The sequence below is a fragment of the Bubalus bubalis genome, chromosome 2, assembly GCF_019923935.1.
Source record: "Bubalus bubalis isolate 160015118507 breed Murrah chromosome 2, NDDB_SH_1, whole genome shotgun sequence".
Lineage (NCBI taxonomy): Eukaryota > Metazoa > Chordata > Mammalia > Artiodactyla > Bovidae > Bubalus > Bubalus bubalis.
This window is the reverse complement of record NC_059158.1, coordinates 49920993-49933007: the sequence shown is the minus strand read 5'-3', so window position 1 is coordinate 49933007 and position 12015 is coordinate 49920993. Positions and strand designations below refer to the sequence as shown.

The 12015-nt window shown below is 36.8% G+C and overlaps 1 pseudogene; it reads right to left on the bottom strand.

Moving 5' to 3' along the window:
- Positions 1-1481: 1481 nt before the first annotated feature.
- LOC102412505 lies at positions 1482-2816 on the bottom strand (annotated as a pseudogene).
- Between the last annotated feature and the right edge of the window lie 9199 nt (positions 2817-12015).

Sequence of the window (12015 nt, the reverse complement as noted above, 5' to 3'; positions counted from 1 at the left end):
ACCCCTCCCCTACTCTTCTCCCCCTTGGCAACCATAAGTCTGTCCTCTAGATCTGTGAGTCTGTTTCTGCTTGGTAGATGAGTTCATTTGTATCATAGTTTAGATTCCACAATATAATAAGTGAAATCGTATGATATTTTTCATTCTCTTTTTTACTTATTCCACTTAGTATGATAATCTCTAGGCCCATCCATGTTGCTGCAAATGGCATTATTTCATTCTTTTTTTTTTATGGCTGAATAGTATTCAGTATATATGTACTATATTTTTTTTTACCCATTCATCTATCAATGGGCATTTAGTTTGCTTCCATGTCTTGGTTGTTGTAAATAATGCTACAATGAACACCGAAATACATGTATCACTTTAAATTAGTTTTGTCCAGAGATATGCCCAGGAGTGGGATTGCTGGATCATATGGTAGTTCTTTTGCAGTGTTTTGAGGAACCTCCATACTGTTCTCCATAGTGGCTGCATCAATTTACATTCTGACCAATAGTGTAGGGGGGTTCCCTTTTCTTAATGTGGAGAAATTTAAAGGGCATTTAGTCACCATCAGCAGCATGAACACTAAGAAACAGCCATTGAAATTCACTCATTTATTAAAACACGTTTTTGTGCTGTCCCTATGAACCAGAGAGTTCTAGGTTCAGGGAATATGACTATGACTATGAAGTCACTCAGTTGTGTCTGACTCTTTGTGACCCCATGGACTACACAGCCCACCAGGCTCCTCTGTCCATGGAATTTTCTAGGCAAGAATACTGAAGTGGGTTGTCATTCCCTTCTCCAGGGGATTTTCCTGATCCAGGGATCAAACCCGTGTCCTGCATTGTTTATTGTCTGTCTTTCCTTCTAGAATATAAGCTCAACAAGGGCATCAACTTTATATTTTTCTTGTTCACTGTTCACCTCCCAGAACTTAAAATAGTGACTGGTATATTGTACAGTTCAGTAAGTTTTTATTGAATGAAAACCCCTACCTTAATGTATGGGTACTATCCAACTGACTAAAATTTTACTGAGTACCTATGATGTGTCAAGCCCTGTGCTAGTAAAGTGCAGTGACAGAGTGGTTATCATCTGTGATTTTACAGAGCTAACAATCACAGATAAAATTTCAGACAATTTTTTACTGAACAGGAATATTTTATTATTGATAAAATGTTATGTGATTACTTCATTAAGATTCTACATAATTTAGTTCATTTAGCAACACTTTATAACAAAAGTTTATCCTCAAAATGCTGTACTCTTACTCTAAGATCCCAAATATTTCACAAACTACTTCAATTACTTTAAAACACCATCCTTGTTCTTCCATCACGGATTAAGTGATGTCAGTATTAGTAGTAGACTGAATATATCCTAACTAGTCTCTACTTTCAAATTTCTCCCAGGCACTCTCCTTTGATACTTTTCCACACATTTTCTCTTTAATTAAAAAAATATAGGTAATTTAATATCACTTTTTTAAAAAAACGTTGAGCACTTCTTCCCTATATATAATATGTTCATAGAGATAATCAGACCTTTTGAAGAATTACACACCAGTTCCCCTGATCATAGTAACTTTGCAGTATGCTGATATTACTCAAAGTCTGGCAGGCAGCTTCCAATTCTCCCTCACAAAACACATGGTAATAACGATGAAACACAGGACCTGGGTCACGGGATCCTAATGGATCAAATGGCTCAACACGCTTGTCCTTACCAGGATTTCCCTTAAAGTGCCAGGGAACCAGTAAGTCTTGAGAATGAAAAGAAGTCCTGTTAGTATGACTAGGCAACTTGGAATTAGCAACACTCCTTGAATTACATCCTCCATCTTGAAAGTCATTTATGGAGGAGACAGAATGTGCTGAGTCTTGATTGCCTACATTAGGCAACTGCTTCACAAGCAACTCTTGCACTGATGTATCATTGCTGATTTCCTCTTTCATGCCTTGGCTAGTTCTGTTTTCTCTAAGATACTTGGACTTCTTCTTATTCTATTCTTGCTCCATAGCCCAAACATAGATGAGTGCCTTCCCATCAGGTCTTAGGAGTCAAATAAGTTCTTGGAGAGCTGCCACTCTATGCTCTGCTGTAGCAAAATGGTGAATAACAGCAATGGAAATTCAAGCATCACAAGATCCACTGTGAACTGGTACTGCCAAAGCATCACAGACGAAGGCCTGATACTGCCTATCTCTACAAATGTCCACAAGGTTTTGGCTATGATCACAGCTAATCATATATAACTCCTTATTGATGCCAAGATACTTTCCATTCGACATCCAATATCAGCAACTAATGAACCACTTGGCAAAGCTTTCAAAAACTCTACCATATGTGACCAAGGGGTGTGTCTCATGCTGCTGAAGTTCCTAGCAATTTCTTCATAAACCCGATGGACATAATCTTGCTCCAGTTGTAATAAAGAAGCTCCAGGCTTCTTTATTACTCTCTGGAAATGATGCAGGAGTATCCTTCATCTGGCTATCATAGACCAAAGGGTAACTACAATTACAAGGTGTTTGTTTCACTTTTCTAAACGTAAATGATGTCCATATTCCCCTCTTGTTTAAAGTCAAGTCTTCAACATCACTGGTGATAATTCCACTTTTGTGACCTTTGGATGCTTGAACAGTATCAAATTTTCTGGGTGTGATTCCATGGGTCCAAAGGTATCTAGATTCTCCTGTCATCACCAGCAAACTCCGACAAGGCAGCATAACTGGCACTGTCATACCATCTGGGTGCTTAAAATCCATGACAATCTCTGATCCCAAACTGAGAGAAACGATCTCATCCTCAAATATAGTGGTAAACATATTTTAGAGAGAAATAAGCAGACTTTGAATACATAAACAAATATATGTAATTGTTAGGGGAGACATTAGGAAGTGATTGGTAGAATATAAAAGAAAACTCAAGCAGGATGAGGGGATGAGTGGGCCCTTTGTTATGCTGCTGGTGAGTAATTGTGTGTAAACCCCTTGGGTGAAACAGTGTCCTAGGCAGAAAGAACAATGTGGGCAGAGAAACAGGCTTGGCAGATTCAAGGAATTGTCAGAAGAATAAAGTGCCTGAAATAAGCAGCTGTAGGACATAGAATGGATTTAAAATATTGAAGTACAAAACTAATTGGTTGGGACTGGTCATCCATGATAAACCGACACAAGAAAGTATCTGCATTTACAAATGTTATTAAGAGTCTTAAATTATGTGTAGACTACATGTACTGTTTATCACTAACTGAGGCATTTGCTGTTAAACCATTCAGTGTATCCTATTTCAGTCGTTTGAGTGGATTCTGCAAGAGACTCTGCAGGTTATGGATCCATAACCTAAAATCCGTAAAACATCAATTCTAATTTGTACTTCAGAGGATTTCTATGAGGAAAATGGGGGAAATCAAACCAAATATGCAAGTGTAGGGTACTTGGTAATCTGCCTTTCTTTGGCAAACAATTTATAGTACTAGTTTTCTACCTACGATGATTTCATTATAAACAATCTTTGTTTGGGTACTTCTCACATCAATCTACTATCTAGCATTATTGTAAGATATATTGATATTTAAATCCATTTTATTCAAAACCAGTTTTGTAGTAAAAATGCTCTTTATAAAATGAAAGCTATTATTAAAGGAATTCTCATGTACATTATTTGAGTTTATTTAATGATGTATTGAAACAGTTTTTTAATGTATAATATACAATCAATTTCTCATCAGTGAATCACATCTTCATATAAAAGCTCTTGTCTGAGATATGGTCCTGGATGTGGACTTCACATCAACAGATTAAGATTTGGCATCCTTTCCTACTTATATTATTGGAACATTCATCAGGATATACTGTAAACAAATGAAAGATAGTCTACCAATTTTGTGGGAAAAAAAAAAAACAAAAATGGATACATTTAAAACAACAGAGTAGTCACCTTAGCTCTTCTTCAATCTAGTTGACAGGAACATTAAATATTTACACATCTGGTCTGTAGGTGTACATAGTATGTTCATTTAAAATCTAAAGAAACTGTTTAGTCCTACCAATATTTAAAGCAATGTGTGTTTTATTTCCATCTGAGAAATTTTGCAAGTCAGTTTCATGCAAGCATCCCACAGTGAACACAATGTGCTAAGTTTCAGTGACTCTGGTTTGAGGAAAGATTGTGACTTTATATTATTTCAGGCCATTTTTTTCTAATTAGTTTATGCTTCCAACTCAGCACTAGAGCTTGGTTATGGAACAAAGGGCAGTGTGTGTTTAAAACTTAAAAACTATCTCCAGTTTTTAAGACCTTTTTGGTGGGTAGCATTTCATATATATCCACTAAGCAGCTTATTTCTTGCCTGCAAAAAGTACATAAAGATGATTCTAACTTTTTCTTTAAATTTGATAGTTGTCTTGATAGCATTGCTATGTCTCTTAGGAAGAAGCTTTGAGAAATAAAGCTTTGTAATTTTTAAAGATCCACTGACAATTATTTACCATCTGTAAATGTGCTGTAAAACTTAACAAAAACTGAAAAGTTTCTTAATGGCTAGGAGCATTCTTGTAAGGATTCAGAGTAAATTTTAAGTTTGGAATGAAGCCTCTTTTCTGAGATGCTCCATACAGACCTGGACATACTTTTCCAAGGTATTAGAATATTATGTCCTATTTGTTTGTCTCTACTTTTCCACCAATAATTTCCTCTGTGATGCATGATACATATTGGAGGATACACACACCATAACAGAGGATGACAACAAAAGGCACTTTGGAAACTAATGCAGCATCACACATTGCTCCACATATCCTAAATGCCAAGAGTAAAAGACCTTTATTTTCCAACTTTTTCTCATTTTCATGCACTTTCTTCTTCCCTAAATGCCTCACAAGCTTTATCATAGGTAGGCTTTGTTTACCTACAAATTTGTGTTTATTGTTAAATAAGGTGACTTTTCAAAGTGACAAAAGACCTGCATTGCTATTGTGCTACTTTGAAGCCTGTTGCTTAAAGTGTTCTTTTTAAAACCAAAACACAGATAAATTGTGTGCTATAAGAGTAAAATCTTCCTGAGCTCTGTCTCCCTGTGGTATTCTATGAGCTCGCCGTGGTTTGGATTAGATCCAGATTCCCGTTTCTGACACCATGATTGATTCTCTGCTCCTTGGCACACAGCACGTGCCCCTGACCCAAACATGAAATGTTTATCTGACCTTCTGCATCTGTGCTGTGACAGGCTTCACTTTGGGAATGTCTTCCAGCTAATTTGTATGCTAGGTGTTAACCAGATGTCTGATATTAGGAGAGAGGATGGCTCAAAATTTACCTAGAGGTTGGATGCTTGTGATGACTATTTTTCTAAACTAAAAATTGAGACAAATTGGTTGACAAATATGAATAAACTTGTGGGCATAAAGGGAGATAATATTTTAAAATAGAACCATCCTGGAAAAATCCAAAATAGGAAATTTAGACACATAAACATACCCAAGAACACACACACACACACACACACACACACACACATATACATCCTTGGTTAAATGTATAGCCACTCTGTTCTTCTCAACAGAAATTAGCAATGATCAATCAATCTCTGATCAAGAATTATTGCTGATCATAAATTACCACTCATCAATGACAATTTTCAAAGTTTATTCTGTATAGAGCTATCTACACATTGTGTGAGACTTCCATTTCAGACTATTTAATTTGCACACGTTTTTTTGGATTCATCTTTAAAATGTATAGATATTTTCCTATTAATCCAGTGAGTCTAATTATTTTAATTTTATATTTATATAAAACAGTTTACTAATTTTATAGTAAAGAAAAATCTGAAGCCTTTTACCATTGAGATCTCACATTTATTTTTTGAGTTCCAAGCACTCAAACTATATATAGTATTGTATTTGGTTCAATAGGAGAATATAAAAAATATTATTTTGACCATGTAAGTATATAATAATTTTATGATATATTAAATATTAAAGAAATTATAAATTCCTGGCATCATCCTGAAATATTTTCTGTAAACACACACACACACAACATATATACATATTTGTTTATATCTACTTAAAAGCATAGATCAATTTTTTAAGAGTTATTATATTGGTCTTAAGGAGTAAATATATCCAACTAGCTTAAAAAGCAATTGCTTCAGTCAAGGCAAGGATTTCACAGTATAACTGCCAGTAAAAGTATTTCAAACAATTTATGTTCAGTTTGCAGATTTCTTAAGGGTCCACACAGACAGCTGCAAGTTGTCTTGGAGAAACTATAATGAAGGTAATTCTTATGAGACTTTCTTCTATATGGAAAAAATAATACAGGCTTGACATTCATGCATGCAATGTATTTTTAAGATGACATTTACACAATTCTGTTCTTGCCAATAAAAAGTAACAATCCAAAGATGAAAGTTCTTCTATGGTACAATATAACTGAAAAGGCCTACTGCTCCAATTTATACACTTCAACTCATTCTTTAAACAAATTAGTACTATCGTAATGGAAATATTTTAAAATAATCCAATATGTACAGCACCAAAATATATATTTATCTAAGAAAATTTAGAAGATAGTCAAATGTGATTTCACAAAAGAAACAAAAAGATAAATATTATATATTGCTTCAGGTTTTATTAATGGTAAGAAATGAGCACACTGTATGCACGTTTGTATCCTGGGTCTGAACACAGACCAAAAGCTGTGCTTACATAACCATGTTGTCAACAACACACCTTGTATAGCAGCATGGACTCTGGATTGCAAGATCAAAAGGAAGCAACTTGAAAAGCCAATGAGGGGAAAAGGAAAAGGAATAAGTTCAAGAAAAGGCTTATTCTCAAGGTCAAAACTTAACTCCATCAGTTCACAAATTCAAGTATGTAAAAAATATTTTATTTTGGTACTTAAGTTTAGAGTTCGAGCACCTATTCTGTCAGGCAGATAAAAAATTAATTAACATCTATTGTTCATGACCATCTCCTCTACCTGCCATTGGCTTCTGTGATGTAACTCTGAGGTCTACCCCACACAGTGCCTAGGCTGGGTTTCCTGGTACCTTCATGTCACCCTGTACAGAGACTCCAGCAGCCAACATAGACAGTGCAGATGCAGACAATTCTTGCTGCTCTTGAAACACTGGCTCTTTGTTTCCATGAGGTTAGATTCTTCTTTTTTTTTTTTTTTTTTTTAATTTTTATTGGAGAATATTTGTTTTGGAATGTTGTGTTAGTGTCTGTACAGCAAAATTAATCAGCTATATGTAAACATACAACTCCTCTTTTTTGGACTTCCTTCCCATTTTAGATCACCACAGAGCATTAAGTAGAATTTACTATACATCAAATTCTGCTTTATTGACTAGCCTTTGACTCTGTGGATCACAACAAACTGGAAAATTCTTAAAGAGATGGGAATACCAGACCACCTTACCTGCCTTCTGAGAAATCTGTATGCAAGTCAAGAAGCAACAGTTAGAACCAAACATGGAACAGACTGGTTCCAAATTGGGAAAGGAGTATGTCAAGGCTGTATATGGTCACCCTACTTATTAAGCTTAAATGCAGAGTACATCATGGGAAATACTAGGCTGGATAGAGCACAAGCTGGAATCAAGATTGCTGGGAGAAATATCAATAACCTCAGATATGCAGATGACACCACCCTATGGCAGAAAGTGAAGAGGAACTAAAGAGCCTCTTGATGAAAGTGAAATAGGAGAGTGAAAAAACTGGCTTAATCACTATTGCAATGAAAAGAATAAAATACTTAGGAATAAGCTAAGCTAAGTCACTTCAGTCATGTCCATCTCTGTGCGACCCCATAGGCAGCAGCCCACCAGGCTCCCCCATCCCTGGGATTCTCCAGGCAAGAACACTGGAGTGGGTTGCCATTTCCTTCTCCAATGCATGAGAGTGAAAAGTGAAAGTGAAATCGCTCAGTCGTGTCCGACTCTTAGCGACTCCATGGACTGCAGCCTACCAGGCTCCTCTTCCCATGGGATTTTCCAGGCAAGAGTACTGGAGTGGGTCACCAGTGCCTTCTCCATACAGATGGCTAACAAACACATGAAAAGATGCTCAACATCACTCATTATTAGAGAAATGCAAATCAAAACCACAATAAGGTACCATTTCATGACAGTCAGAATGGCTGCTATCCAAAGTCTACAAGCAATAAATGCTGGAGAGGGTGTGGAGAAAAGGGAACCCTCTTACACTGTTGGTGGGAATGCAAACTAGTACATCCACTACGGAGAACAGTGTGGAGATTCCTTAAAAAACTGGAAATAGAACTGCCATATGACCCAGCAATCCCACTGCTGGGCATACACACTGAGGAAACCAGAATAGAAAGAGACACGTGTACCCCAATGTTCATTGCAGCACTGTTTATAATAGCCAGGACATGGAAGCAACCCAGATGTCCATCAGCAGACGAATGGATAAGAAATCTGTGATACATATACACAATCGTGTATTACTCAGCCATTAAAATAATACATTTGAATCAGTTCTAATGAGGTGGATGAAACTGAAGCCTATTATACAGAGTGAAGTAAGCCAGAAAGAAAAATACACCAATACAGTATACTAATGCATATATATTGAATTTAGAAAGATGGTAATGATAACCCGGTATGCGAGACAGCAAAAGAGACAGAGATGTATAGAACAGTCTTTTGGATTCTGTGGGAGAGGGCGAGGGTGGGATGGTTTGGAAGAATGGTATCGAAACATGTATATTATCATATGTGAAACAGATCACCAGTCCAGGTTCGATGCATGATACAGGGTGCTTGGGGTTGGTGCACTGGGATGACCCAGAGGGATAGGATAGGGAGGGAGGTGGGATGGGGTTTCAGGATGGGGAACACATGTACACCCGTGGTGGATTCATGTCAATGTACGACAAAACCAATACAATATTGTAAAGTAATCAGCCTTCAAAATAAATAAATAAATAAAGTGAAGAAAAAAAAAACACACACAAAAAAAAATCTCAATATTCAGAAAACTAAGATCATGACATCTGGTCCCATCACTTCATGGCAAATAGATGGGGAAACAATGGAAACAGTGACAGACTTTATTTTCTTGGTCTCCAAAATCACTGCAGATGATGACTGCAGCCATGAAATTAAAAGACTCTTGCTCCTTGGAAGAAAAGCTATGACCAAACTAGACAGTATATTAAAATGTAGAGACATTATTTTGTCAACAAAGGTCTATCTTGTCAAAGCTATGGTTTTTCCAGTAGTCATGTATGGATGTGAGAGTTGGACTATAAAGAAAGCTGAGCGCCGAAGAATTGATGCTTTTGAACTGTGGTGTTGGAGAAGACTCTTGAGAGTCCCTTGGACTGCAAACAGTTTCAACCAGTCCATCCTGAATGAAATCAGTCCTGAATTATTTATTATGTTGAAGCTGAAACTCCAATACTTTGGTCAAATGTTGTGAAGAACTGACTCATTGGAAAAGACCCTGATGCTGGGAAAGATTGAAGGCAGGAGGGGAAGGGGACAACTGAGGTTGAGATGGTTGGATGCCATCACTGACTGAACGGACGTGAGTTTGAGTGAACTCTGGGAGTTGGTGATGGTCAGGCAAGCCTGGTGTGCTGTAGTCCATGCGATCACATAGAGTCAGTAATGACTGAGTGACAGAAGTGAACTGAACTGTGCTATACAGTATGTTCTCATCAGTTTCTATTTTATACACAGAATCAATAGCGTATATGTGTCAATCCTAATCTCCCAAATCGTCCCACCCTCCTTTCCCCTCTTGCTATCCATACATTACTTCTCTACATGTGTCTCTATTTCTGCTTTTCAAAAACTCATCTTTACCATTTATTTTTAGATTCCACATACAAATATTAATATATGGTATTTGTTTTTCTTATCAGCTTAGATCCTTGACACAGCTTTTTCGGGGTTATGTTACCTTCTTGGTGAGCTGACTTGAATGTAAACCCACCAGCTTCTCCCTCATCCCACTTTCTCTCTCCCTCATCTCTTCTCCCTGCCAAAAATATCTTTTTAGACCGATGTGGTGAAGACTACTGAATGACAATTTCAGGTAGACTTGGTGATGCAGTGAAAAAAGAACTTGGACATTTGTGACTGTGGCCAAGCCAGAATTCCCTTGCCTGGCAGCATCCTGAGGAGACTGAAGACAGACGGGGCCACCAGCCTCCCACCATCGAGTCCTGGAATACAGAGAGGGACCCACAGTCCTGGCTTCCTCTCATCTGGTAGATTCTTCATTTCACACAGGCTCCTAAGACTTCTCAAGTTAGAAGCACCCTTTTGTGAAACAAGCCTCCTCTTAATGTGTTTGTTCCATGCACCAAATTTTTATTCCAGTTGGTAATAAACCAAATTGAAAGGAACCAGACAAATCTGAGTCATCTTCCTCCACAGACTTGGTACTGCACCAGGTTTGGGGGTCTAACCCAGCTCACTTTATTATTCCAGATCCATCCTCTCCCCACTCTCAGCTATGAGTTTTAGAAGCAGAATGTAGACTGTATGCTGCCTTAAGTAGAAAATAAAATATGATGAGTGTAATTAAGAAAAATGACAGCTAATATCTTAAACTATTATCCCACTAGTTCAAGTAAAAGAGAAAACACCTCTATGCCATAGAAAATGAGAATAAGGTACTCAGGTGCTTTTACTCATTAAATTTACAAGAGATAGAAACATATATATATATAATTATAAAAGAATTCTTATATTATTTCTCATATTCAGCAAGAACAAAGATGCAAGAAGTTACTTTTTAAGAAAACAACAATTCACCAGTAAGCCTGTCTTGTTTCTGAATGATCTTAATTGATAATTCAATTGATATCAAAGATTTGGAACCTGTCTAGTTTAGATCTGGTAGAAACTGTAGAACATATGTATTTCTTTTATAAACCTATGACATTCCTCTATATCTATTTTTTTCATGTTCTCTGTTTATGCCTATTTTTTCATGTTCTCTTCCATTTTTTTTCTTCCTGAAACCTGCCATGGAAAGGACGTTAACACATTTATGTCACACTTAGAAAACAACTCAGTGAGCAGGGAAGTTATGTTTAATGATGAGCAAATATTTCTGCAGTCTCAAGCCTCCTGTCAGGGTCCACCTCTATGCCTCTTTTCTAAGGAACACAGCAGATTTCCAATTTCAGACCAACAATTTTTCCAGTAACAAATTCTCTGATAAGGTTTTCTCTCTCCACAAATTTAAGAACCTTAATTTAGTTCCCCACTAATATATTTTGCTTAACATTAAACAGGGAATTCTACAAGATTAATTTAGTACTTTGCTTTGAGGGAAAATTCTAAGCAAGTAGAAGGAACTTACAGCTTACAAAGCCAGAAACATGTGCTACAGATATTGGGGACTCTGGACCTCAGTACATAGTTAGAATCTCTTCTCTCTCCCAACCTCCACTGTCCTGCCTATAAATAGAACTTTATAAATTCATTTTCATGCCCAAAATACAAAGATACAAGGAAATATATTTAAATTAAGTTTTCAATTTTTAAAAAGAACACAAATCCATGAAATCTGGGGACTGGAGGGAACAGAAGCTCTTTACCAAAATTATAAGATAGATAATGAGAGTAGTTTTTAACTTAAAGGTTATTTTCAACATTTTAGTTAATTAAATGCTGCATTCATACATGCTAAGTCACTCAGTGATGTCTGGCTCTTTGTGACTCTATGGACTGTAGCCAGCCAGGCTTCTCTGTCCATGGGATTTTCCAAAAATAAATAAATAAATAAAATAAGAATACTGGAGTTGGTTGCCATGCCCTCTTACAGGGGATCCTTCTGACCCAGGAACTGAACCTGCATCTCTTACAGTCTTCTGCATTAGCAGGTGGGTTCTTTACCAGTAGTGCCACCTAGGAAGCCCAACTGAATGGTAATAACCTCATATATGGATAGGAAGACAGTGTGGTAAAAAATACAGTGACTTAGGTTTGATCCTCTCAACTTTCTGTGGTGATGTGGCTCTATT